Raw genomic sequence first — 19390 nt, forward strand, 5'->3', positions numbered from 1 at the left:
TCGATTAAAAAGGACTATGGATTAAAGCATTTAATGTCAATGGCCATTCTAAGCTGAATGTGCCTGCTCTCGTCAGATCGCAGAAGTTACACAGCTTAAGGCCTCGCTAGTACCAGTGTGGGAGACTGTCTGGGAATCCGTGGTGCGGTTGACTTTTTATTATGTCGTTTAGATTTTGTTTCACAATCGATTAAAAAGGACTATGGATTAAAGCATTCAATGTCAATGGCCATTCTAAGCTGAATGTGCCTTCTCTCGTCAGATTGCAGAAGTTACACAGCTTAAGGCCTCGCTAGTACCAGTGTGGGAGACTGTCTGGGAATCCGTGGTGCGGTTGACTTTTTATTATGTCGTTTAGATTTTGTTTCACAATAGATTAAATAGGACTATGGATTAAAGCATTTAACGTCAATGGCAATTCTAAGCTGAATGTGCCTGCTCTCGTCAGAACGCAGAAGTTACACAGCTTAAGGCCTCGCTAGTACCAGTGTGGGAGACAGTCTGGGAATCCGTGGTGCGGTTGACTTTTTATTATGTTGTTTAGATTTTGTTTCACAATAGATTAAATAGGACTTTGGATTAAGGCTTTTAATGTCAATGGCCATTCTAAGCTGAATTTGCCTTCTCTCGTTAGATTGCAGAAGTTACACAGCTTAACGCTTCGCTAGTACCAGTGTGGGAGACTGTCTGGGAATCCGTGGTGCGGTTGACTTTTTATTATGTCGTTTAGATTTTGTTTCACAATAGATTAAATAGGACTATGGATTAAAGCATTTAACATCAATGGCCATTCTAAGCTGAATGTGCCTGCTCTCGTCAGATCGCAGAAGTTACACAGCTTAAGGCCTCACCAGTACCAGTGTGGGAGACTGTCTGGGAATCCGTGGTGCGGTTGACTTTTTATTATGTTGTTTAGATTTTGTTTCACAATAGATTAAATAGGACTTTGGATTAAGGCTTTTAATGTCAATGGCCATTCTAAGCTGAATTTGCCTGCTCTCGTTAGATCGCAGAAGTTACACAGCTTAACGCTTCGCTAGTACCAGTGTGGGAGACTGTCTGGGAATCCGTGGTGCGGTTGACTTTTTATTATGTCGTTTAGATTTTGTTTCACAATTGATTAAAAAGGACTATGGATTAAAGCATTTAACGTCAATGGCCATTCTAAGCTGAATGTGCCTGCTCTCGTCAGAACGCAGAAGTTACACAGCTTAAGGCCTCGCTAGTACCAGTGTGGGAGAGTGTCTGGGAATCCGTGGTGCGGTTGCATTTTTATTATGTCGTTTAGATTTTGTTTCACAATAGATTAAATAGGACTATGGATTAAAGCATTTAACGTCAATGGCCATTCTAAGCTGAATGTGCCTGCTCTCGTCAGATCGCAGAAGTTACACAGCTTAAGGCCTCGCTAGTACCAGTGTGGGAGACTCTCTGGGAATCTGTGGTGCGGTTGACTTTTTATTATGTTGTTTAGATTTTGTTTCACAATAGATTAAATAGGACTATGGTTTAAGGCTTTTAAAGTCAATGGCCATTCTAAGCTGAATGTGCCTGCTCTCTTCAGATCGCAGAAGTTACACAGCTTAAGGCCTCGCTAGTACTAGTGTGGGAGACTGTCTGGGAATCCGTGGTGCGGTTGACTTTTTATTATGTCGTTTAGATTTTGTTTCACAATCGATTAAAAAGGACTATAGATTAAAGCATTTAATGTCAATGGCCATTCTAAGCTGAATGTGCCTGCTCTCGTTAGATCGCAGAAGTTACACAGCTTAACGCCTCGCTAGTACCAGTGTGGGAGACTGTCTGGGAATCCGTGGTGCGGTTGACTTTTTATTATGTCGTTTAGATTTTGTTTCACAATAGATTAAATAGGACTATGGATTAAAGCATTTAACGTCAATGGCCATTCTAAGCTGAATGTGCCTTCTCTCATCAGATCGCAGAAGTTACACAGCTTAAGGCCTCGCTAGTACCAGTGTGGGAGACTGTCTGGGAATACGTGGTGCGGTTGACTTTTTATTATGTCGTTTAGATTTTGTTTCACAATCGATTAAAAAGGACTATGGATTAAAGCATTTAATGTCAATGGCCATTCTAAGCTGAATGTTCCTGCTCTTGTCAGATCGCAGAAGTTACACAGCTTAAGGCCTCGCTAGTACCAGTGTGGGAGACTGTCTGGGAATCCGTGGTGCGGTTGACTTTTTATTATGTCGTTTAGATTTTGTTTCACAATCGATTAAAAAGGACTATGGATTATAGCATTTAATGTCAATGGCCATTCTAAGCTGAATATGCCTGCTCTCGTCAGAACGCAGAAGTTACACAGCTTAAGGCCTCGCTAGTACCAGTGTGGGAGACTCTCTGGGAATCTGTGGTGCGGTTGACTTTTTATTATGTTGTTTAGATTTTGTTTCACAATAGATTAAATAGGACTATGGATTAAGGCTTTTAAAGTCAATGGCCATTCTGAGCTGAATGTGCCTGCTCTCATCAGATCGCAGAAGTTACACAGCTTAAGGCCTCGCTAGTACCAGTGTGGGAGACTGTCTGGGAATCCGTGGTGCAGTTGACTTTTTATTATGTCGTTTAGATTTTGTTTCACAATCGATTAAAAAGGACTATGGATTAAAGCATTTAATGTCAATGGCCATTCTAAGCTGAATGTGCCTGCTCTCGTTAGATCGCAGAAGTTACACAGCTTAACGCCTCGCTAGTACCAGTGTGGGAGACTGTCTGGGAATCCGTGGTGCGGTTGACTTTTTATTATGTCGTTTAGATTTTGTTTCACAATAGATTAAATAGGACTATGGATTAAAGCATTTAACGTCAATGGCCATTCTAAGCTGAATGTGCCTGCTCTCGTCAGATCGCAGAAGTCACACAGCTTAAGACCTCGCTAGTACCAGTGTGGGAGACTGTCTGGGAATCCGTGGTACGGTTGACTTTTTATTATGTCGTTTAGATTTTGTTTCACAATCGATTAAAAAGAACTATGGATTAAAGCATTTAATGTCAATGGCCATTCTAAGCTGAATGTGCCTGCTTTCGTTAGATCGCAGAAGTTACACAGCTTAACGCCTCGCTAGTACCAGTGTGGGAGACTGTCTGGGAATCCGTGGTGCGGTTGACTTTTTATTATGTCGTTTAGATTTTGTTTCACAATCGATTAAAAAGGACTATGGATTAAAGCATTTAATGTCAATGGCCATTCTAAGCTGAATGTGCCTGCTCTCGTCAGATCGCAGAAGTTACACAGCTTAAGGCCTCGCTAGTACCAGTGTGGGAGACTGTCTGGGAATCCGTGGTGCGGTTGACTTTTTATTATGTCGTTTAGATTTTGTTTCACAATCGATTAAAAAGGACTATGGATTAAAGCATTTAATGTCAATGGCCATTCTAAGCTGAATGTGCTTGCTCTCGTCAGATCGCAGAAGTTACACAGCTTAAGGCCTCGCTAGTACCAGTGTGGGAGACTGTCTGGGAATCCGTGGTGCGGTTGACTTTTTATTATGTCGTTTAGATTTTGTTTCACAATCGATTAAAAAGGACTATGGATTAAAGCATTCAATGTCAATGGCCATTCTAAGCTGAATGTGCCTTCTCTCGTCAGATTGCAGAAGTTACACAGCTTAAGGCCTCGCTAGTACCAGTGTGGGAGACTGTCTGGGAATCCGTGGTGCGGTTGACTTTTTATTATGTCGTTTAGATTTTGTTTCACAATAGATTAAATAGGACTATGGATTAAAGCATTTAAAGTCAATGGCAGTTCCAAGCTGAATGTGCCTGCTCTCGTCAGAACGCAGAAGTTACACAGCTTAAGGCCTCGCTAGTACCAGTGTGGGAGACAGTCTGGGAATCCGTGGTGCGGTTGACTTTTTATTATGTTGTTTAGATTTTGTTTCACAATAGATTAAATAGGACTTTGGATTAAGGCTTTTAATGTCAATGGCCATTCTAAGCTGAATTTGCCTTCTCTCGTCAGATTGCAGAAGTTACACAGCTTAAGGCCTCGCTAGTACCAGTGTGGGAGACTGTCTGGGAATCCGTGGTGCGGTTGACTTTTTATTATGTCGTTTAGATTTTGTTTCACAATAGATTAAATAGGACTATGGATTAAAGCATTTAAAGTCAATGGCAGTTCTAAGCTGAATGTGCCTGCTCTCGTCAGAACGCAGAAGTTACACAGCTTAACGCTTCGCTAGTACCAGTGTGGGAGACTGTCTGGGAATCCGTGGTGCGGTTGACTTTTTATTATGTCGTTTAGATTTTGTTTCACAATAGATTAAATAGGACTATGGATTAAAGCATTTAACATCAATGGCCATTCTAAGCTGAATGTGCCTGCTCTCGTCAGATCGCAGAAGTTACACAGCTTAAGGCCTCACCAGTACCAGTGTGGGAGACTGTCTGGGAATCCGTGGTGCGGTTGACTTTTTATTATGTCGTTTAGATTTTGTTTCACAATCGATTAAAAAGGACTATGGATTAAAGCATTTAATGTCAATGGCCATTCTAAGCTGAATGTGCCTGCTCTCGTCAGCTTGCAGAAGTTACACAGCTTAAGGCCTCGCTAGTACCAGTGTGGGAGACTGTCTTGGAATCCGTGGTGCGGTTGACTTTTTATTATGTCGTTTAGATTTTGTTTCACAATCGATTAAAAAGGACTATGGATTAACGCATTTAATGTCAATGGCCATTCTAAGCTGAATGTGCCTGCTCTCGTCAGATCGCAGAAGTTACACAGCTTAAGGCCTCGCTAGTACCAGTGTGGGAGACTGTCTGGGAATCCGTGGTGCGGTTGACTTTTTATTATGTCGTTTAGATTTTGTTTCACAATCGATTAAAAAGGACTATGGATTAAAGCGTTTAATGTCAATGGCCATTCTAAGCTGAATGTGCCTGCTCTCGTTAGATCGCAGAAGTTACACAGCTTAACGCCTCGCTAGTACCAGTGTGGGAGACTGTCTGGGAATCCGTGGTGCGGTTGACTTTTTATTATGTCGTTTAGATTTTGTTTCACAATCGATTAAAAAGGACTATGGATTAAAGCATTTAATGTCAATGGCCATTCTTAGCTGAATGTGCCTGCTCTCGTCAGATCGCAGAAGTTACGCAGCTTAAGGCCTCGCTAGTACCAGTGTGGGAGACTGTCTGGGAATCCGTGGTGCGGTTGACTTTTTATTATGTCGTTTAGATTTTGTTTCACAATTGATTAAAAAGGACTATGGATTAAAGCATTTAACGTCAATGGCCATTCTCAGCTGAATGTGCCTGCTCTCGTCAGAACGCAGAAGTTACACAGCTTAAGGCCTCGCTAGTACCAGTGTGGGAGACTGTCTGGGAATCCATGGTGCGGTTGAATTTTTATTATGTCGTTTAGATTTTGTTTCACAATCGATTAAAAAGGACTATGGATTAAAGCATTTAATGTCAATGGCCATTCTAAGCTGAATGTCCCTGCTCTCGTCAGATCGCAGAAGTTACACAGCTTAAGGCCTCGCTAGTACCAGTGTGGGAGACTGTCTGGGAATCCGTGGTGCGGTTGAATTTTTATTATGTCGTTTAGATTTTTGTTTCACAATCGATTAAAAAGGACTATGGATTAAAGCATTTAATGTCAATGGCCATTCTAAGCTGAATGTGCCTGCTCTCGTCAGATCGCAGAAGTAACTCAGCTTAAGGCCTCGCTAGTACCAGTGTGGGAGACTGTCTGGGAATCCGTGGAGCGGTTGACTTTTTATTATGTCGTTTAGATTTTGTTTCACAATCGATTAAAAAGGACTATGGATTAAAGCATTTAATGTCAATGGCCATTCTAAGCTGAATGTGCCTGCTCTCGTCAGATCGCAGAAGTTACACAGCTTAAGGCCTCGCTAGTACCAGTGTGGGAGACTGTCTGGGAATCCGTGGTGCGGTTGACTTTTTATTATGTCGTTTAGATTTTGTTTCACAATAGATTAAATAGGACTATGGATTAAAGCATTTAATGTCAATGGCCATTCTAAGCTGAATGTGCCTGCCCTCGTCAGATCGCAGAAGTTACACAGCTTAAGGCCTCGCTAGTACCAGTGTGGGAGACTGTCTGGGAATCAGTGGTGCGGTTGAATATTTATTATGTCGTTTAGATTTTGTTTCACAATCGATTAAAAAGGACTATGGATTAAAGCATTTAATGTCCCTGCTCTCGTCAGATTGCAGAAGTTACACAGCTTAAGGCCTCGCTAGTACCAGTGTGGGAGACTGTCTGGGAATCTGTGGTGCGGTTTACTTTTTATTATGTCGTTTAGATTTTGTTTCACAATAGATTAAATAGGACTATGGATTAAACCATTTAATGTCAATGGCCATTCTAAGCTGCATGTGCCTGCTCTCGTCAGAACGCAGAAGTTACACAGCTTAAGGCCTCGCTAGTACCAGTGTGGGAGACAGTCTGGGAATCCATGGTGCGGTTGCATTTTTATTATGTCGTTTAGATTTTGTTTCACAATCGATTAAAAAGGACTATGGATTAAAGCATTTAATGTCAATGACCATTCTAAGCTGAATGTCCCTGCTCTCGTCAGATCGCAGAAGTTACACAGCTTAAGGCCTCGCTAGTACCAGTGTGGGAGACTGTCTGGGAATCCGTGGTGCGGTTGAATTTTTATTATGTCGTTTAGATTTTTGTTTCACAATCGATTAAAAAGGACTATGGATTAAAGCATTTAATGTCAATGGCCATTCTAAGCTGAATGTGCCTGCTCTCGTCAGATCGCAGAAGTAACTCAGCTTAAGGCCTCGCTAGTACCAGTGTGGGAGACTGTCTGGGAATCCGTGGAGCGGTTGACTTTTTATTATGTCGTTTAGATTTTGTTTCACAATCGATTAAAAAGGACTATGGATTAAAGCATTTAATGTCAATGGCCATTCTAAGCTGAATGTGCCTGCTCTCGTCAGATCGCAGAAGTTACACAGCTTAAGGCCTCGCTAGTACCAGTGTGGGAGACTGTCTGGGAATCCGTGGTGCGGTTGACTTTTTATTATGTCGTTTAGATTTTGTTTCACAATAGATTAAATAGGACTATGGATTAAAGCATTTAATGTCAATGGCCATTCTAAGCTGAATGTGCCTGCTCTCGTCAGATCGCAGAAGTTACACAGCTTAAGGCCTCGCTAGTACCAGTGTGGGAGACTGTCTGGGAATCAGTGGTGCGGTTGAATATTTATTATGTCGTTTAGATTTTGTTTCACAATCGATTAAAAAGGACTATGGATTAAAGCATTTAATGTCCCTGCTCTCGTCAGATTGCAGAAGTTACACAGCTTAAGGCCTCGCTAGTACCAGTGTGGGAGACTGTCTGGGAATCTGTGGTGCGGTTTACTTTTTATTATGTCGTTTAGATTTTGTTTCACAATAGATTAAATAGGACTATGGATTAAACCATTTAATGTCAATGGCCATTCTAAGCTGCATGTGCCTGCTCTCGTCAGAACGCAGAAGTTACACAGCTTAAGGCCTCGCTAGTACCAGTGTGGGAGACAGTCTGGGAATCCATGGTGCGGTTGCATTTTTATTATGTCGTTTAGATTTTGTTTCACAATCGATTAAAAAGGACTATGGATTAAAGCATTTAATGTCAATGACCATTCTAAGCTGAATGTCCCTGCTCTCGTCAGATCGCAGAAGTTACACAGCTTAAGGCCTCGCTAGTACCAGTGTGGGAGACTGTCTGGGAATCCGTGGTGTGGCTGACTTTTTATTATGTCGTTTAGATTTTGTTTCACAATCGATTAAAAAGGACTATGGATTAAAGCATTTAATGTCAATGGCCATTCTAAGCTGAATGTGCCTGCTCTCGTTAGATCGCAGAAGTTACACAGCTTAACGCCTCGCTAGTACCAGTGTGGGAGACTGTCTGGGAATCCGTGGTGCGGTTGACTTTTTATTATGTCGTTTAGATTTTGTTTCACAATAGATTAAATAGGACTATGGATTAAAGCATTTAACGTCAATGGCCATTCTAAGCTGAATGTGCCTGCTCTCGTCAGATCGCAGAAGTTACACAGCTTAAGGCCTCGCTAGTACCAGTGTGGGAGACTGTCTGGGAATCCGTGGTGCGGTTGAATTTTTATTATGTCGTTTAGATTTTGTTTCACAATCGATTAAAAAGGACTACGGATTAAAGCATTTAATGTCAATGGCCATTCTAAACTGAATGTCCCTGCTCTCGTCAGATCGCAGAAGTTACACAGCTTAAGGCCTCGCTAGTATCAGTCTGGGAATCCATGGTGCGGTTGACTTTTTATTATGTCGTTTAGATTTTGTTTCACAATCGATTAAAAAGGACTATGGATTAAAGCATTTAATGTCAATGGCCATTCTAAGCTGAATGTGCCTGCTCTCGTCAGATCGCAAAAGTTACTCAGCTTAAGGCCTCGCTAGTACCAGTGTGGGAGACTTTTTATTATGTCGTTTAGATTTTGTTTCACAATAGATTAAATAGGACTATGGATTAAAGCATTTAACGTCAATGGCCATTCTAAGCTGAATGTGCCTGCTCTCGTCAGATCGCAGAAGTTACACAGCTTAAGGCCTCACCAGTACCAGTGTGGGAGACTGTCTGGGAATCCGAGGTGCGGTTGCCTTTTTATTATGTCGTTTAGATTTTGTTTCACAATCGATTAAAAAGGACTATGGATTAAAGCATTTAATGTCAATGGCCATTCTAAGCTGAATGTGCCTGCTCTCGGCAGATCGCAGAAGTTACACAGCTTAAGGCCTCGCTAGTACCAGTGTGGGAGACTGTCTGGGAATCCGTGGTGCGGTTGACTTTTTATTATGTCGTTTAGATTTTGTTTCACAATCAATTAAAAAGGACTATGGATTAAAGCATTTAATGTCAATGGCCATTCTAAGCTGAATGTGCCTGCTCTCGTTATGTCGCAGAAGTTACACAGCTTAACGCCTCGCTAGTACCAGTGTGGGAGACTTTTTATTATGTCGTTTAGATTTTGTTTCACAATAGATTAAATAGGACTATGGATTAAAGCATTTAACGTCAATGGCCATTCTAAGCTGAATGTGCCTGCTCTCGTCAGATCGCAGAAGTTACACAGCTTAAGGCCTCACCAGTACCAGTGTGGGAGACTGTCTGGGAATCCGTGGTGCGGTTGACTTTTTATTATGTCGTTTAGATTTTGTTTCACAATTGATTAAAAAGGACTATGGATTAAAGCATTTAACGTCAATGGCCATTCTAAGCTGAATGTGCCTGCTCTCGTCAGAACGCAGAAGTTACACAGCTTAAGGCCTCGCTAGTACCAGTGTGGGAGACTGTCTGGGAATCCGAGGTGCGGTTGACTTTTTATTATGTCGTTTAGATTTTGTTTCACAATCGATTAAAAAGGACTATGGATTAAAGCATTTAATGTCAATGGCCATTCTAAGCTGAATGTGCCTGCTCTCGGCAGATCGCAGAAGTTACACAGCTTAAGGCCTCGCTAGTACCAGTGTGGGAGACTGTCTGGGAATCCGTGGTGCGGTTGACTTTTTATTATGTCGTTTAGATTTTGTTTCACAATCAATTAAAAAGGACTATGGATTAAAGCATTTAATGTCAATGGCCATTCTAAGCTGAATGTGCCTGCTCTCGTTATGTCGCAGAAGTTACACAGCTTAACGCCTCGCTAGTACCAGTGTGGGAGACTTTTTATTATGTCGTTTAGATTTTGTTTCACAATAGATTAAATAGGACTATGGATTAAAGCATTTAACGTCAATGGCCATTCTAAGCTGAATGTGCCTGCTCTCGTCAGATCGCAGAAGTTACACAGCTTAAGGCCTCGCTAGTACCAGTGTGGGAGACTGTCTGGGAATCCGTGGTGTGGTTGAATTTTTATTATGTCGTTTAGATTTTGTTTCACAATCGATTAAAAAGGACTATGGATTAAAGCATTTAATGTCAATGGCCATTCTAAGCTGAATGTCCCTGATCTCGTCAGATCGCAGAAGTTACACAGCTTAAGGCCTCGCTAGTACCAGTGTGGGAGACTGTCTGGGAATCCGTGGTGCGGTTGACTTTTTATTATGTCGTTTAGATTTTGTTTCACAATCAATTATAAAGGAATATGGATTAAAGCATTTAATGTCAATGGCCATTCTAAGCTGAATGTCCCTGCTCTCGTCAGATCGCAGAAGTTACACATTTTAAGGCCTCGCTAGTACCAGTGTGGGAGACTGTCTGGGAATCCGTGGTGCGGTTGACTTTTTATTATGTTGTTTAGATTTTGTTTCACAATAGATTAAATAGGACTATGGATTAAGGCTTTTAATGTCAATGGACATTCTAAGCTGAATGTGCCTGCTCTCGTCAGATCGCAGAAGTTACACAGCGTAAGGCCTCGCTAGTACCAGTGTGGGAGACTGTCTGGGAATCCATGGTGCGGTTGAATTTTTATTATGTCGTTTAGATTTTGTTTCACAATCGATTAAAAAGGACTATGGATTAAAGCATTCAATGTCAATGGCCATTCTAAGCTGAATGTCCCTGCTCTCGTCAGATCGCAGAAGTTACACAGCTTAAGGCCTCGCTAGTACCAGTGTGGGAGACTGTCTGGGAATCCGTGGTGCGGTTGCCTTTTTATTATGTTGTTTAGATTTTGTTTCACAATAGATTAAATAGGACTATGGATTAAGGCTTTTAATGTCAATGGCCATTCTAAGCTGAATGTGCCTGCTCTCGTCAGATCGCAGAAGTTACACAGCATAAGGTCTCGCTAGTACCTGTGTAGGAGACTGTCTGAGAATCAGTGGTGCGGTTGACTTTTTATTATGTCGTTTAGATTTTGTTTCACAATAGATTAAATAGGACTATGGATTAAAGCATTTAATGTCAATGGCCATTCTAAACTGAATGTCCCTGCTCTCGTCAGATCGCAGAAGTTACACAGCTTAAGGCCTCGCTAGTACCAGTGTGGGAGACTGTCTGGGAATCCGTGGTGCGGTTGGCTTTTTATTATGTCGTTTAGATTTTGTTTCTCAAACGATTAAAAAGGACTATGGATTAAAGCATTTAATGTCAATGGCCATTCTAAGCTGAATGTGCCTGCTCTCGTCAGATCGAAGAAGTTACACAGCTTAACGCCTCGCTAGTACCAGTGTGGGAGACTGTCTGGGAATCCGTGGTGCGGTTGACTTTTTATTATGTCGTTTAGATTTTGTTTCACAATCGATTAAAAAGGACTATGGATTATAGCATTTAATGTCAATGGCCATTCTAAGCTGAATGTGCCTGCTCTCGTCAGATCGCAGAAGTTACACAGCTTAAGGCCTCGCTAGTACCAGTGTGGGAGACTCTCTGGGAATCTGTGGTGCGGTTGACTTTTTATTATGTTGTTTAGATTTTGTTTCACAATAGATTAAATAGGACTATGGATTAAGGCTTTTAAAGTCAATGGCCATTCTGAGCTGAATGTGCCTGCTCTCGTCAGATCGCAGAAGTTACACAGCTTAAGGCCTCGCTAGTACCAGTGTGGGAGACTGTCTGGGAATCCGTGGTGCAGTTGACTTTTTATTATGTCGTTTAGATTTTGTTTCACAATCGATTAAAAAGGACTATGGATTAAAGCATTTAATGTCAACGGCCATTCTAAGCTGAATGTGCCTGCTCTCGTTAGATCGCAGAAGTTACACAGCTTAATGCCTCGCTAGTACCAGTGTGGGAGACTGTCTGGGAATCCGTGGTGCGGTTGACTTTTTATTATGTCGTTTAGATTTTGTTTCACAATAGATTAAATAGGACTATGGATTAAAGCATTTAACGTCAATGGCCATTCTAAGCTGAATGTGCCTGCTCTCGTCAGATCGCAGAAGTCACACAGCTTAAGGCCTCGCTAGTACCAGTGTGGGAGACTGTCTGGGAATCCGTGGTGCGGTTGACTTTTTATTATGTCGTTTAGATTTTGTTTCACAATCGATTAAAAAGAACTATGGATTAAAGCATTTAATGTCAATGGCCATTCTAAGCTGAATGTGCCTGCTTTCGTTAGATCGCAGAAGTTACACAGCTTAACGCCTCGCTAGTACCAGTGTGGGAGACTGTCTGGGAATCCGTGGTGCGGTTGACTTTTTATTATGTCGTTTAGATTTTGTTTCACAATCGATTAAAAAGGACTATGGATTAAAGCATTTAATGTCAATGGCCATTCTAAGCTGAATGTGCCTGCTCTCGTCAGATCGCAGAAGTTACACAGCTTAAGGCCTCGCTAGTACCAGTGTGGGAGACTGTCTGGGAATCCGTGGTGCGGTTGACTTTTTATTATGTCGTTTAGATTTTGTTTCACAATCGATTAAAAAGGACTATGGATTAAAGCATTTAATGTCAATGGCCATTCTAAGCTGAATGTGCCTGCTCTCGTCAGATCGCAGAAGTTACACAGCTTAAGGCCTCGCTAGTACCAGTGTGGGAGACTGTCTGGGAATCCGTGGTGCGGTTGACTTTTTATTATGTCGTTTAGATTTTGTTTCACAATCGATTAAAAAGGACTATGGATTAAAGCATTCAATGTCAATGGCCATTCTAAGCTGAATGTGCCTTCTCTCGTCAGATTGCAGAAGTTACACAGCTTAAGGCCTCGCTAGTACCAGTGTGGGAGACTGTCTGGTAATCCGTGGTGCGGTTGACTTTTTATTATGTCGTTTAGATTTTGTTTCACAATAGATTAAATAGGACTATGGATTAAAGCATTTAACGTCAATGGCAATTCTAAGCTGAATGTGCCTGCTCTCGTCAGAACGCAGAAGTTACACAGCTTAAGGCCTCGCTAGTACCAGTGTGGGAGACAGTCTGGGAATCCGTGGTGCGGTTGACTTTTTATTATGTTGTTTAGATTTTGTTTCACAATAGATTAAATAGGACTTTGGATTAAGGCTTTTAATGTCAATGGCCATTCTAAGCTGAATTTGCCTTCTCTCGTTAGATCGCAGAAGTTACACAGCTTAACGCTTCGCTAGTACCAGTGTGGGAGACTGTCTGGGAATCCGTGGTGCGGTTGACTTTTTATTATGTCGTTTAGATTTTGTTTCACAATCGATTAAAAAGGACTATAGATTAAAGCATTTAATGTCAATGGCCATTCTAAGCTGAATGTGCCTGCTCTCGTTAGATCGCAGAAGTTACACAGCTTAACGCCTCGCTAGTACCAGTGTGGGAGACTGTCTGGGAATCCGTGGTGCGGTTGACTTTTTATTATGTCGTTTAGATTTTGTTTCACAATAGATTAAATAGGACTATGGATTAAAGCATTTAACGTCAATGGCCATTCTAAGCTGAATGTGCCTGCTCTCATCAGATCGCAGAAGTTACACAGCTTAAGGCCTCGCTAGTACCAGTGTGGGAGACTGTCTGGGAATACGTGGTGCGGTTGACTTTTTATTATGTCGTTTAGATTTTGTTTCACAATCGATTAAAAAGGACTATGGATTAAAGCATTTAATGTCAATGGCCATTCTAAGCTGAATGTTCCTGCTCTCGTCAGATCGCAGAAGTTACACAGCTTAAGGCCTCGCTAGTACCAGTGTGGGAGACTGTCTGGGAATCCGTGGTGCGGTTGACTTTTTATTATGTCGTTTAGATTTTGTTTCACAATCGATTAAAAAGGACTATGGATTATAGCATTTAATGTCAATGGCCATTCTAAGCTGAATATGCCTGCTCTCGTCAGATCGCAGAAGTTACACAGCTTAAGGCCTCGCTAGTACCAGTGTGGGAGACTCTCTGGGAATCTGTGGTGCGGTTGACTTTTTATTATGTTGTTTAGATTTTGTTTCACAATAGATTAAATAGGACTATGGATTAAGGCTTTTAAAGTCAATGGCCATTCTGAGCTGAATGTGCCTGCTCTCGTCAGATCGCAGAAGTTACACAGCTTAAGGCCTCGCTAGTACCAGTGTGGGAGACTGTCTGGGAATCCGTGGTGCAGTTGACTTTTTATTATGTCGTTTAGATTTTGTTTCACAATAGATTAAATAGGACTATGGATTAAAGCATTTAACGTCAATGGCCATTCTAAGCTGAATGTGCCTGCTCTCGTCAGATCGCAGAAGTCATACAGCTTAAGACCTCGCTAGTACCAGTGTGGGAGACTGTCTGGGAATCCGTGGTGCGGTTGACTTTTTATTATGTCGTTTAGATTTTGTTTCACAATCGATTAAAAAGAACTATGGATTAAAGCATTTAATGTCAATGGCCATTCTAAGCTGAATGTGCCTGCTTTCGTTAGATCGCAGAAGTTACACAGCTTAACGCCTCGCTAGTACCAGTGTGGGAGACTGTCTGGGAATCCGTGGTGCGGTTGACTTTTTATTATGTCGTTTAGATTTTGTTTCACAATCGATTAAAAAGGACTATGGATTAAAGCATTTAATGTCAATGGCCATTCTAAGCTGAATGTGCCTGCTCTCGTCAGATCGCAGAAGTTACACAGCTTAAGGCCTCGCTAGTACCAGTGTGGGAGACTGTCTGGGAATCCGTGGTGCGGTTGACTTTTTATTATGTCGTTTAGATTTTGTTTCACAATCGATTAAAAAGGACTATGGATTAAAGCATTTAATGTCAATGGCCATTCTAAGCTGAATGTGCCTGCTCTCGTCAGATCGCAGAAGTTACACAGCTTAAGGCCTCGCTAGTACCAGTGTGGGAGACTGTCTGGGAATCCGTGGTGCGGTTGACTTTTTATTATGTCGTTTAGATTTTGTTTCACAATCGATTAAAAAGGACTATGGATTAAAGCATTCAATGTCAATGGCCATTCTAAGCTGAATGTGCCTTCTCTCGTCAGATTGCAGAAGTTACACAGCTTAAGGCCTCGCTAGTACCAGTGTGGGAGACTGTCTGGGAATCCGTGGTGCGGTTGACTTTTTATTATGTCGTTTAGATTTTGTTTCACAATAGATTAAATAGGACTATGGATTAAAGCATTTAAAGTCAATGGCAGTTCTAAGCTGAATGTGCCTGCTCTCGTCAGAACGCAGAAGTTACACAGCTTAAGGCCTCGCTAGTACCAGTGTGGGAGACAGTCTGGGAATCCGTGGTGCGGTTGACTTTTTATTATGTTGTTTAGATTTTGTTTCACAATAGATTAAATAGGACTTTGGATTAAGGCTTTTAATGTCAATGGCCATTCTAAGCTGAATTTGCCTTCTCTCGTTAGATCGCAGAAGTTACACAGCTTAACGCTTCGCTAGTACCAGTGTGGGAGACTGTCTGGGAATCCGTGGTGCGGTTGACTTTTTATTATGTCGTTTAGATTTTGTTTCACAATAGATTAAATAGGACTATGGATTAAAGCATTTAACATCAATGGCCATTCTAAGCTGAATGTGCCTGCTCTCGTCAGATCGCAGAAGTTACACAGCTTAAGGCCTCACCAGTACCAGTGTGGGAGACTGTCTGGGAATCCGTGGTGCGGTTGACTTTTTATTATGTTGTTTAGATTTTGTTTCACAATAGATTAAATAGGACTTTGGATTAAGGCTTTTAATGTCAATGGCCATTCTAAGCTGAATTTGCCTTCTCTCGTTAGATCGCAGAAGTTACACAGCTTAACGCTTCGCTAGTACCAGTGTGGGAGACTGTCTGGGAATCCGTGGTGCGGTTGACTTTTTATTATGTCGTTTAGATTTTGTTTCACAATCGATTAAAAAGGACTATGGATTAAAGCATTTAATGTCAATGGCCATTCTAAGCTGAATGTGCCTGCTCTCGTCAGATCGCAGAAGTTACACAGCTTAAGGCCTCGCTAGTACCAGTGTGGGAGACTGTCTGGGAATCCGTGGTGCGGTTGACTTTTTATTATGTCGTTTAGATTTTGTTTCACAATCGATTAAAAAGGACTATGGATTAAAGCATTTAATGTCAATGGCCATTCTAAGCTGAATGTGCCTGCTCTCGTCAGATCGCAGAAGTTACACAGCTTAAGGCCTCGCTAGTACCAGTGTGGGAGACTGTCCTGGAATCCGTGGTGCGGTTGACTTTTTATTATGTCGTTTAGATTTTGTTTCACAATCGATTAAAAAGGACTATGGATTAAAGCATTCAATGTCAATGGCCATTCTAAGCTGAATGTGCCTTCTCTCGTCAGATTGCAGAAGTTACACAGCTTAAGGCCTCGCTAGTACCAGTGTGGGAGACTGTCTGGGAATCCGTGGTGCGGTTGACTTTTTATTATGTCGTTTAGATTTTGTTTCACAATAGATTAAATAGGACTATGGATTAAAGCATTTAACGTCAATGGCAATTCTAAGCTGAATGTGCCTGCTCTCGTCAGAACGCAGAAGTTACACAGCTTAAGGCCTCGCTAGTACCAGTGTGGGAGACAGTCTGGGAATCCGTGGTGCGGTTGACTTTTTATTATGTTGTTTAGATTTTGTTTCACAATAGATTAAATAGGACTTTGGATTAAGGCTTTTAATGTCAATGGCCATTCTAAGCTGAATTTGCCTTCTCTCGTTAGATCGCAGAAGTTACACAGCTTAACGCTTCGCTAGTACCAGTGTGGGAGACTGTCTGGGAATCCGTGGTGCGGTTGACTTTTTATTATGTCGTTTAGATTTTGTTTCACAATCGATTAAAAAGCACTATGGATTAAAGCATTTAATGTCAATGGCCATTCTAAGCTGATTGTGCCTGCTCTCGTTAGATCGCAGAAGTTACACAGCTTAACGCCTCACTAGTACCAGTGTGGGAGACTGTCTGGGAATCCGTGGTGCGGTTGACTTTTTATTATGTCGTTTAGATTTTGTTTCACAATAGATTAAATAGGACTATGGATTAAGGCTTTTAATGTCAATGGCCATTCTAAGCTGAATGTGCCTGCTCTCGTCAGATCGCAGAAGTTACACAGCGTAAGGCCTCGCTAGTACCAGTGTGGGAGACTGTCTAGGAATCCATGGTGCGGTTGAATTTTTATTATGTCGTTTAGATTTTGTTTCACAATCGATTAAAAAGGACTATGGATTAAAGCATTCAATGTCAATGGCCATTCTAAGCTGAATGTCCCTGCTCTCGTCAGATCGCAGAAGTTACACAGCTTAAGGCCTCGCTAGTACCAGTGTGGGAGACTGTCTGGGAATCCGTGGTGCGGTTGCCTTTTTATTATGTTGTTTAGATTTTGTTTCACAATAGATTAAATAGGACTATGGATTAAGGCTTTTAATGTCAATGGCCATTCTAAGCTGAATGTGCCTGCTCTCGTCAGATCGCAGAAGTTACACAGCATAAGGTCTCGCTAGTACCTGTGTAGGAGACTGTCTGGGAATCAGTGGTGCGGTTGACTTTTTATTATGTCGTTTAGATTTTGTTTCACAATAGATTAAATAGGACTATGGATTAAAGCATTTAATGTCAATGGCCATTCTAAACTGAATGTCCCTGCTCTCGTCAGATCGCAGAAGTTACACAGCTTAAGGCCTCGCTAGTACCAGTGTGGGAGACTGTCTGGGAATCCGTGGTGCGGTTGGCTTTTTATTATGTCGTTTAGATTTTGTTTCTCAAACGATTAAAAAGGACTATGGATTAAAGCATTTAATGTCAATGGCCATTCTAAGCTGAATGTGCCTGCTCTCGTCAGATCGAAGAAGTTACACAGCTTAAGGCCTCGCTAGTACCAGTGTGGGAGACTGTCTGGGAATCCGTGGTGCGGTTGAATTTTTATTATGTCATTTAGATTTTGTTTCACAATCGATTAAAAAGGACTATGGATTAAAGCATTTAATGTCAATGGCCATTCTAAGCTGAATGTGCCTGCTCTCGTCAGATCACAGAAGTTACACAGTTTGATGCCTCGCTAGTAATAGTGTGGGAGACTGTCTGGGAATCCGAGGTACGGTTGACTTTTTATTATGTCGTTTAGATTTTGTTTCACAATAGATTAAATAGGACTATGGATTAAAGCATTTAACGTCAATGGCCATTCTAAGCTGAATGTCCCTGCTCTCGTCAGATCGGAGAAGTTACACAGCTTAAGGCCCCGCTAGTACCAGTGTGGGAGACTGTCTGGGAATCTGTGGTGCGGTTGAATTTTTAATATGTCGTTTAGATTTTGTTTCACAATCGATTAAAAAGGACTATGGATTAAAGCATTTAATGTCAATGGCCATTCTAAGCTGAATGTCCCTGCTCTCGTCAGATCGCAGAAGTTACACAGCTTAAGCCCTTGCTAGTACCAGTATGGGAGACTGTCTGGGAATCCGTGGTGCGGTTGTCTTTCTATTATGTCGTTTAGATTTTGTTTCACAATCGATTAAATAGGGCTATGGATTAAAGCATTTAATGTCAATGGCCATTCTAAACTGAATGTGCCTGCTCTCGTCAGATCGCAGAAGTTACACAGCTTAAGGCCTCGCTAGTACCAGTGTGGGAGACTGTCTGGGAATCCGTGGTGCGGTTGACTTTTTATTATGTCGTTTAGATTTTGTTTCACAATAGATTAAATAGGACTATGGATTAAAGCATTTAACGTCAATGGCCATTCTAAGCTGAATGTGCCTGCTCTCGTCAGAACGCAGAAGTTACACAGCTTAAGGCCTCGCTAGTACCAGTGTGGGAGACTGTCTGGGAATCCGTGGTGCGGTTGAATTTGTATTATATCGTTTAGATTTTGTTTCACAATCGATTAAAAAGGACTATGGATTAAAGCATTTAATGTCAATGGCCATTCTAAGCTGAATGTCCCTGCTCTCGTCAGATCGCAGAAGTTACACAGCTTAAGGCCTCGCTAGTACCAGTGTGGGAGACTGTCTGGGAATCCGTGGTGCGGTTGACTTTTTATTATGTTGTTTAGATTTTGTTTCACAATAGATTAAATAGGACTATGGATTAAGGCTTTTAATGTCAATGGCCATTCTAAGCTAAATGTGCCTGCTCTCGTCAGATCGAAGAAGTTACACAGCTTAAGGCCTCGCTAGTACCAGTGTGGGAGACTGTCTGGGAATCCGTGGTGTTGTTGACTTTTTATTATGTCGTTTAGATTTTGTTTCACAATCGATTAAAAAGGACTATGGATTAAAGCATTTATTGTCAATGGCTATTCTAAGCTGAATATGCCTGCTCTCGTTAGATCGCAGAAGTTACACAGCTTAACGCCTCGCTAGAACCAGTGTGGGAGACTGTCTGGGAATCCGTGGTGCGGTTTAATTTTTATTATGTCGTTTAGATTTTGTTTCACAATCGATTAAAAAGGACTATGGATTAATGCATTTAATGTTAATGGCCATTCTAAGCTGAATGTCCCTGCTCTCGTCAGAATGCAGAAGTTACACAGCTTAAGGCCTCACTAGTACCAGTGTGGGAGACTGTCTGGGAATCTGTGGTGCGGTTGACTTTTTATTATGTCGTTTAGATTTTGTTTCACA

The 19390-nt window shown here is 41.6% G+C and overlaps 81 pseudogenes; all 81 read left to right on the forward strand.

Annotated features, from left to right (window-relative positions):
* Positions 1 to 35: 35 nt before the first annotated feature.
* Positions 36 to 154, forward strand: LOC142714755 (5S ribosomal RNA; annotated as a pseudogene).
* Positions 155 to 221: 67 nt separating this feature from the next.
* On the forward strand, positions 222 to 340 carry LOC142703813 (5S ribosomal RNA; annotated as a pseudogene).
* A 67-nt stretch (positions 341 to 407) lies between these two features.
* LOC142737674 (5S ribosomal RNA) lies at positions 408 to 526 on the forward strand (annotated as a pseudogene).
* Positions 527 to 779: 253 nt separating this feature from the next.
* Positions 780 to 898, forward strand: LOC142665882 (5S ribosomal RNA; annotated as a pseudogene).
* A 253-nt stretch (positions 899 to 1151) lies between these two features.
* On the forward strand, positions 1152 to 1270 carry LOC142707791 (5S ribosomal RNA; annotated as a pseudogene).
* Positions 1271 to 1337: 67 nt separating this feature from the next.
* On the forward strand, positions 1338 to 1456 carry LOC142730613 (5S ribosomal RNA; annotated as a pseudogene).
* Positions 1457 to 1523: 67 nt separating this feature from the next.
* LOC142724433 (5S ribosomal RNA) lies at positions 1524 to 1642 on the forward strand (annotated as a pseudogene).
* Positions 1643 to 1709: 67 nt separating this feature from the next.
* Positions 1710 to 1828, forward strand: LOC142681518 (5S ribosomal RNA; annotated as a pseudogene).
* Positions 1829 to 1895: 67 nt separating this feature from the next.
* Positions 1896 to 2014, forward strand: LOC142737664 (5S ribosomal RNA; annotated as a pseudogene).
* Positions 2015 to 2081: 67 nt separating this feature from the next.
* On the forward strand, positions 2082 to 2200 carry LOC142737247 (5S ribosomal RNA; annotated as a pseudogene).
* A 67-nt stretch (positions 2201 to 2267) lies between these two features.
* LOC142717463 (5S ribosomal RNA) lies at positions 2268 to 2386 on the forward strand (annotated as a pseudogene).
* Positions 2387 to 2453: 67 nt separating this feature from the next.
* LOC142735822 (5S ribosomal RNA) lies at positions 2454 to 2572 on the forward strand (annotated as a pseudogene).
* A 67-nt stretch (positions 2573 to 2639) lies between these two features.
* Positions 2640 to 2758, forward strand: LOC142681529 (5S ribosomal RNA; annotated as a pseudogene).
* Positions 2759 to 2825: 67 nt separating this feature from the next.
* On the forward strand, positions 2826 to 2944 carry LOC142682670 (5S ribosomal RNA; annotated as a pseudogene).
* Positions 2945 to 3011: 67 nt separating this feature from the next.
* Positions 3012 to 3130, forward strand: LOC142703982 (5S ribosomal RNA; annotated as a pseudogene).
* A 67-nt stretch (positions 3131 to 3197) lies between these two features.
* LOC142714766 (5S ribosomal RNA) lies at positions 3198 to 3316 on the forward strand (annotated as a pseudogene).
* A 67-nt stretch (positions 3317 to 3383) lies between these two features.
* On the forward strand, positions 3384 to 3502 carry LOC142734088 (5S ribosomal RNA; annotated as a pseudogene).
* Positions 3503 to 3569: 67 nt separating this feature from the next.
* Positions 3570 to 3688, forward strand: LOC142703824 (5S ribosomal RNA; annotated as a pseudogene).
* A 67-nt stretch (positions 3689 to 3755) lies between these two features.
* Positions 3756 to 3874, forward strand: LOC142705919 (5S ribosomal RNA; annotated as a pseudogene).
* A 439-nt stretch (positions 3875 to 4313) lies between these two features.
* On the forward strand, positions 4314 to 4432 carry LOC142665886 (5S ribosomal RNA; annotated as a pseudogene).
* Positions 4433 to 4499: 67 nt separating this feature from the next.
* On the forward strand, positions 4500 to 4618 carry LOC142704511 (5S ribosomal RNA; annotated as a pseudogene).
* A 67-nt stretch (positions 4619 to 4685) lies between these two features.
* On the forward strand, positions 4686 to 4804 carry LOC142714777 (5S ribosomal RNA; annotated as a pseudogene).
* A 67-nt stretch (positions 4805 to 4871) lies between these two features.
* On the forward strand, positions 4872 to 4990 carry LOC142681540 (5S ribosomal RNA; annotated as a pseudogene).
* A 67-nt stretch (positions 4991 to 5057) lies between these two features.
* Positions 5058 to 5176, forward strand: LOC142735857 (5S ribosomal RNA; annotated as a pseudogene).
* Positions 5177 to 5243: 67 nt separating this feature from the next.
* On the forward strand, positions 5244 to 5362 carry LOC142690296 (5S ribosomal RNA; annotated as a pseudogene).
* Positions 5363 to 5429: 67 nt separating this feature from the next.
* On the forward strand, positions 5430 to 5548 carry LOC142737961 (5S ribosomal RNA; annotated as a pseudogene).
* A 68-nt stretch (positions 5549 to 5616) lies between these two features.
* On the forward strand, positions 5617 to 5735 carry LOC142677127 (5S ribosomal RNA; annotated as a pseudogene).
* Positions 5736 to 5802: 67 nt separating this feature from the next.
* Positions 5803 to 5921, forward strand: LOC142714788 (5S ribosomal RNA; annotated as a pseudogene).
* Positions 5922 to 5988: 67 nt separating this feature from the next.
* LOC142704288 (5S ribosomal RNA) lies at positions 5989 to 6107 on the forward strand (annotated as a pseudogene).
* Positions 6108 to 6522: 415 nt separating this feature from the next.
* On the forward strand, positions 6523 to 6641 carry LOC142690676 (5S ribosomal RNA; annotated as a pseudogene).
* A 68-nt stretch (positions 6642 to 6709) lies between these two features.
* On the forward strand, positions 6710 to 6828 carry LOC142677138 (5S ribosomal RNA; annotated as a pseudogene).
* Positions 6829 to 6895: 67 nt separating this feature from the next.
* Positions 6896 to 7014, forward strand: LOC142714799 (5S ribosomal RNA; annotated as a pseudogene).
* A 67-nt stretch (positions 7015 to 7081) lies between these two features.
* On the forward strand, positions 7082 to 7200 carry LOC142671219 (5S ribosomal RNA; annotated as a pseudogene).
* Positions 7201 to 7615: 415 nt separating this feature from the next.
* On the forward strand, positions 7616 to 7734 carry LOC142666011 (5S ribosomal RNA; annotated as a pseudogene).
* Positions 7735 to 7801: 67 nt separating this feature from the next.
* Positions 7802 to 7920, forward strand: LOC142681562 (5S ribosomal RNA; annotated as a pseudogene).
* Positions 7921 to 7987: 67 nt separating this feature from the next.
* Positions 7988 to 8106, forward strand: LOC142736685 (5S ribosomal RNA; annotated as a pseudogene).
* A 400-nt stretch (positions 8107 to 8506) lies between these two features.
* Positions 8507 to 8625, forward strand: LOC142738248 (5S ribosomal RNA; annotated as a pseudogene).
* Positions 8626 to 8692: 67 nt separating this feature from the next.
* LOC142737765 (5S ribosomal RNA) lies at positions 8693 to 8811 on the forward strand (annotated as a pseudogene).
* Positions 8812 to 9037: 226 nt separating this feature from the next.
* On the forward strand, positions 9038 to 9156 carry LOC142735852 (5S ribosomal RNA; annotated as a pseudogene).
* A 67-nt stretch (positions 9157 to 9223) lies between these two features.
* Positions 9224 to 9342, forward strand: LOC142718364 (5S ribosomal RNA; annotated as a pseudogene).
* Positions 9343 to 9409: 67 nt separating this feature from the next.
* On the forward strand, positions 9410 to 9528 carry LOC142737766 (5S ribosomal RNA; annotated as a pseudogene).
* Positions 9529 to 9754: 226 nt separating this feature from the next.
* Positions 9755 to 9873, forward strand: LOC142666535 (5S ribosomal RNA; annotated as a pseudogene).
* Positions 9874 to 9940: 67 nt separating this feature from the next.
* LOC142737851 (5S ribosomal RNA) lies at positions 9941 to 10059 on the forward strand (annotated as a pseudogene).
* A 67-nt stretch (positions 10060 to 10126) lies between these two features.
* On the forward strand, positions 10127 to 10245 carry LOC142677592 (5S ribosomal RNA; annotated as a pseudogene).
* A 253-nt stretch (positions 10246 to 10498) lies between these two features.
* Positions 10499 to 10617, forward strand: LOC142736849 (5S ribosomal RNA; annotated as a pseudogene).
* Positions 10618 to 10870: 253 nt separating this feature from the next.
* On the forward strand, positions 10871 to 10989 carry LOC142666648 (5S ribosomal RNA; annotated as a pseudogene).
* Positions 10990 to 11242: 253 nt separating this feature from the next.
* On the forward strand, positions 11243 to 11361 carry LOC142730619 (5S ribosomal RNA; annotated as a pseudogene).
* Positions 11362 to 11428: 67 nt separating this feature from the next.
* On the forward strand, positions 11429 to 11547 carry LOC142716775 (5S ribosomal RNA; annotated as a pseudogene).
* A 67-nt stretch (positions 11548 to 11614) lies between these two features.
* LOC142738166 (5S ribosomal RNA) lies at positions 11615 to 11733 on the forward strand (annotated as a pseudogene).
* Positions 11734 to 11800: 67 nt separating this feature from the next.
* LOC142735546 (5S ribosomal RNA) lies at positions 11801 to 11919 on the forward strand (annotated as a pseudogene).
* Positions 11920 to 11986: 67 nt separating this feature from the next.
* Positions 11987 to 12105, forward strand: LOC142703993 (5S ribosomal RNA; annotated as a pseudogene).
* Positions 12106 to 12172: 67 nt separating this feature from the next.
* LOC142714810 (5S ribosomal RNA) lies at positions 12173 to 12291 on the forward strand (annotated as a pseudogene).
* A 67-nt stretch (positions 12292 to 12358) lies between these two features.
* On the forward strand, positions 12359 to 12477 carry LOC142714832 (5S ribosomal RNA; annotated as a pseudogene).
* A 253-nt stretch (positions 12478 to 12730) lies between these two features.
* On the forward strand, positions 12731 to 12849 carry LOC142737675 (5S ribosomal RNA; annotated as a pseudogene).
* Positions 12850 to 13102: 253 nt separating this feature from the next.
* Positions 13103 to 13221, forward strand: LOC142681573 (5S ribosomal RNA; annotated as a pseudogene).
* Positions 13222 to 13288: 67 nt separating this feature from the next.
* On the forward strand, positions 13289 to 13407 carry LOC142682460 (5S ribosomal RNA; annotated as a pseudogene).
* Positions 13408 to 13474: 67 nt separating this feature from the next.
* Positions 13475 to 13593, forward strand: LOC142715851 (5S ribosomal RNA; annotated as a pseudogene).
* A 67-nt stretch (positions 13594 to 13660) lies between these two features.
* Positions 13661 to 13779, forward strand: LOC142731596 (5S ribosomal RNA; annotated as a pseudogene).
* Positions 13780 to 13846: 67 nt separating this feature from the next.
* Positions 13847 to 13965, forward strand: LOC142716786 (5S ribosomal RNA; annotated as a pseudogene).
* A 67-nt stretch (positions 13966 to 14032) lies between these two features.
* Positions 14033 to 14151, forward strand: LOC142737775 (5S ribosomal RNA; annotated as a pseudogene).
* A 67-nt stretch (positions 14152 to 14218) lies between these two features.
* On the forward strand, positions 14219 to 14337 carry LOC142704004 (5S ribosomal RNA; annotated as a pseudogene).
* A 67-nt stretch (positions 14338 to 14404) lies between these two features.
* On the forward strand, positions 14405 to 14523 carry LOC142714843 (5S ribosomal RNA; annotated as a pseudogene).
* A 67-nt stretch (positions 14524 to 14590) lies between these two features.
* On the forward strand, positions 14591 to 14709 carry LOC142714854 (5S ribosomal RNA; annotated as a pseudogene).
* Positions 14710 to 14776: 67 nt separating this feature from the next.
* LOC142703835 (5S ribosomal RNA) lies at positions 14777 to 14895 on the forward strand (annotated as a pseudogene).
* Positions 14896 to 14962: 67 nt separating this feature from the next.
* On the forward strand, positions 14963 to 15081 carry LOC142684091 (5S ribosomal RNA; annotated as a pseudogene).
* A 253-nt stretch (positions 15082 to 15334) lies between these two features.
* On the forward strand, positions 15335 to 15453 carry LOC142665889 (5S ribosomal RNA; annotated as a pseudogene).
* A 253-nt stretch (positions 15454 to 15706) lies between these two features.
* On the forward strand, positions 15707 to 15825 carry LOC142714865 (5S ribosomal RNA; annotated as a pseudogene).
* A 67-nt stretch (positions 15826 to 15892) lies between these two features.
* LOC142737507 (5S ribosomal RNA) lies at positions 15893 to 16011 on the forward strand (annotated as a pseudogene).
* A 67-nt stretch (positions 16012 to 16078) lies between these two features.
* On the forward strand, positions 16079 to 16197 carry LOC142703846 (5S ribosomal RNA; annotated as a pseudogene).
* Positions 16198 to 16264: 67 nt separating this feature from the next.
* Positions 16265 to 16383, forward strand: LOC142737676 (5S ribosomal RNA; annotated as a pseudogene).
* A 253-nt stretch (positions 16384 to 16636) lies between these two features.
* Positions 16637 to 16755, forward strand: LOC142699554 (5S ribosomal RNA; annotated as a pseudogene).
* Positions 16756 to 17008: 253 nt separating this feature from the next.
* On the forward strand, positions 17009 to 17127 carry LOC142736850 (5S ribosomal RNA; annotated as a pseudogene).
* Positions 17128 to 17194: 67 nt separating this feature from the next.
* LOC142700632 (5S ribosomal RNA) lies at positions 17195 to 17313 on the forward strand (annotated as a pseudogene).
* Positions 17314 to 17380: 67 nt separating this feature from the next.
* Positions 17381 to 17499, forward strand: LOC142666656 (5S ribosomal RNA; annotated as a pseudogene).
* A 67-nt stretch (positions 17500 to 17566) lies between these two features.
* LOC142702340 (5S ribosomal RNA) lies at positions 17567 to 17685 on the forward strand (annotated as a pseudogene).
* Positions 17686 to 18124: 439 nt separating this feature from the next.
* On the forward strand, positions 18125 to 18243 carry LOC142697827 (5S ribosomal RNA; annotated as a pseudogene).
* Positions 18244 to 18310: 67 nt separating this feature from the next.
* On the forward strand, positions 18311 to 18429 carry LOC142736309 (5S ribosomal RNA; annotated as a pseudogene).
* Positions 18430 to 18496: 67 nt separating this feature from the next.
* On the forward strand, positions 18497 to 18615 carry LOC142735471 (5S ribosomal RNA; annotated as a pseudogene).
* A 67-nt stretch (positions 18616 to 18682) lies between these two features.
* Positions 18683 to 18801, forward strand: LOC142728335 (5S ribosomal RNA; annotated as a pseudogene).
* A 67-nt stretch (positions 18802 to 18868) lies between these two features.
* Positions 18869 to 18987, forward strand: LOC142689721 (5S ribosomal RNA; annotated as a pseudogene).
* Positions 18988 to 19240: 253 nt separating this feature from the next.
* On the forward strand, positions 19241 to 19359 carry LOC142738502 (5S ribosomal RNA; annotated as a pseudogene).
* The last annotated feature ends 31 nt before the right edge of the window (positions 19360 to 19390 follow it).

The sequence above is a fragment of the Rhinoderma darwinii genome, chromosome 1, assembly GCF_050947455.1.
Source record: "Rhinoderma darwinii isolate aRhiDar2 chromosome 1, aRhiDar2.hap1, whole genome shotgun sequence".
In the NCBI taxonomy this organism is placed as follows: Eukaryota; Metazoa; Chordata; class Amphibia; order Anura; family Rhinodermatidae; genus Rhinoderma; species Rhinoderma darwinii.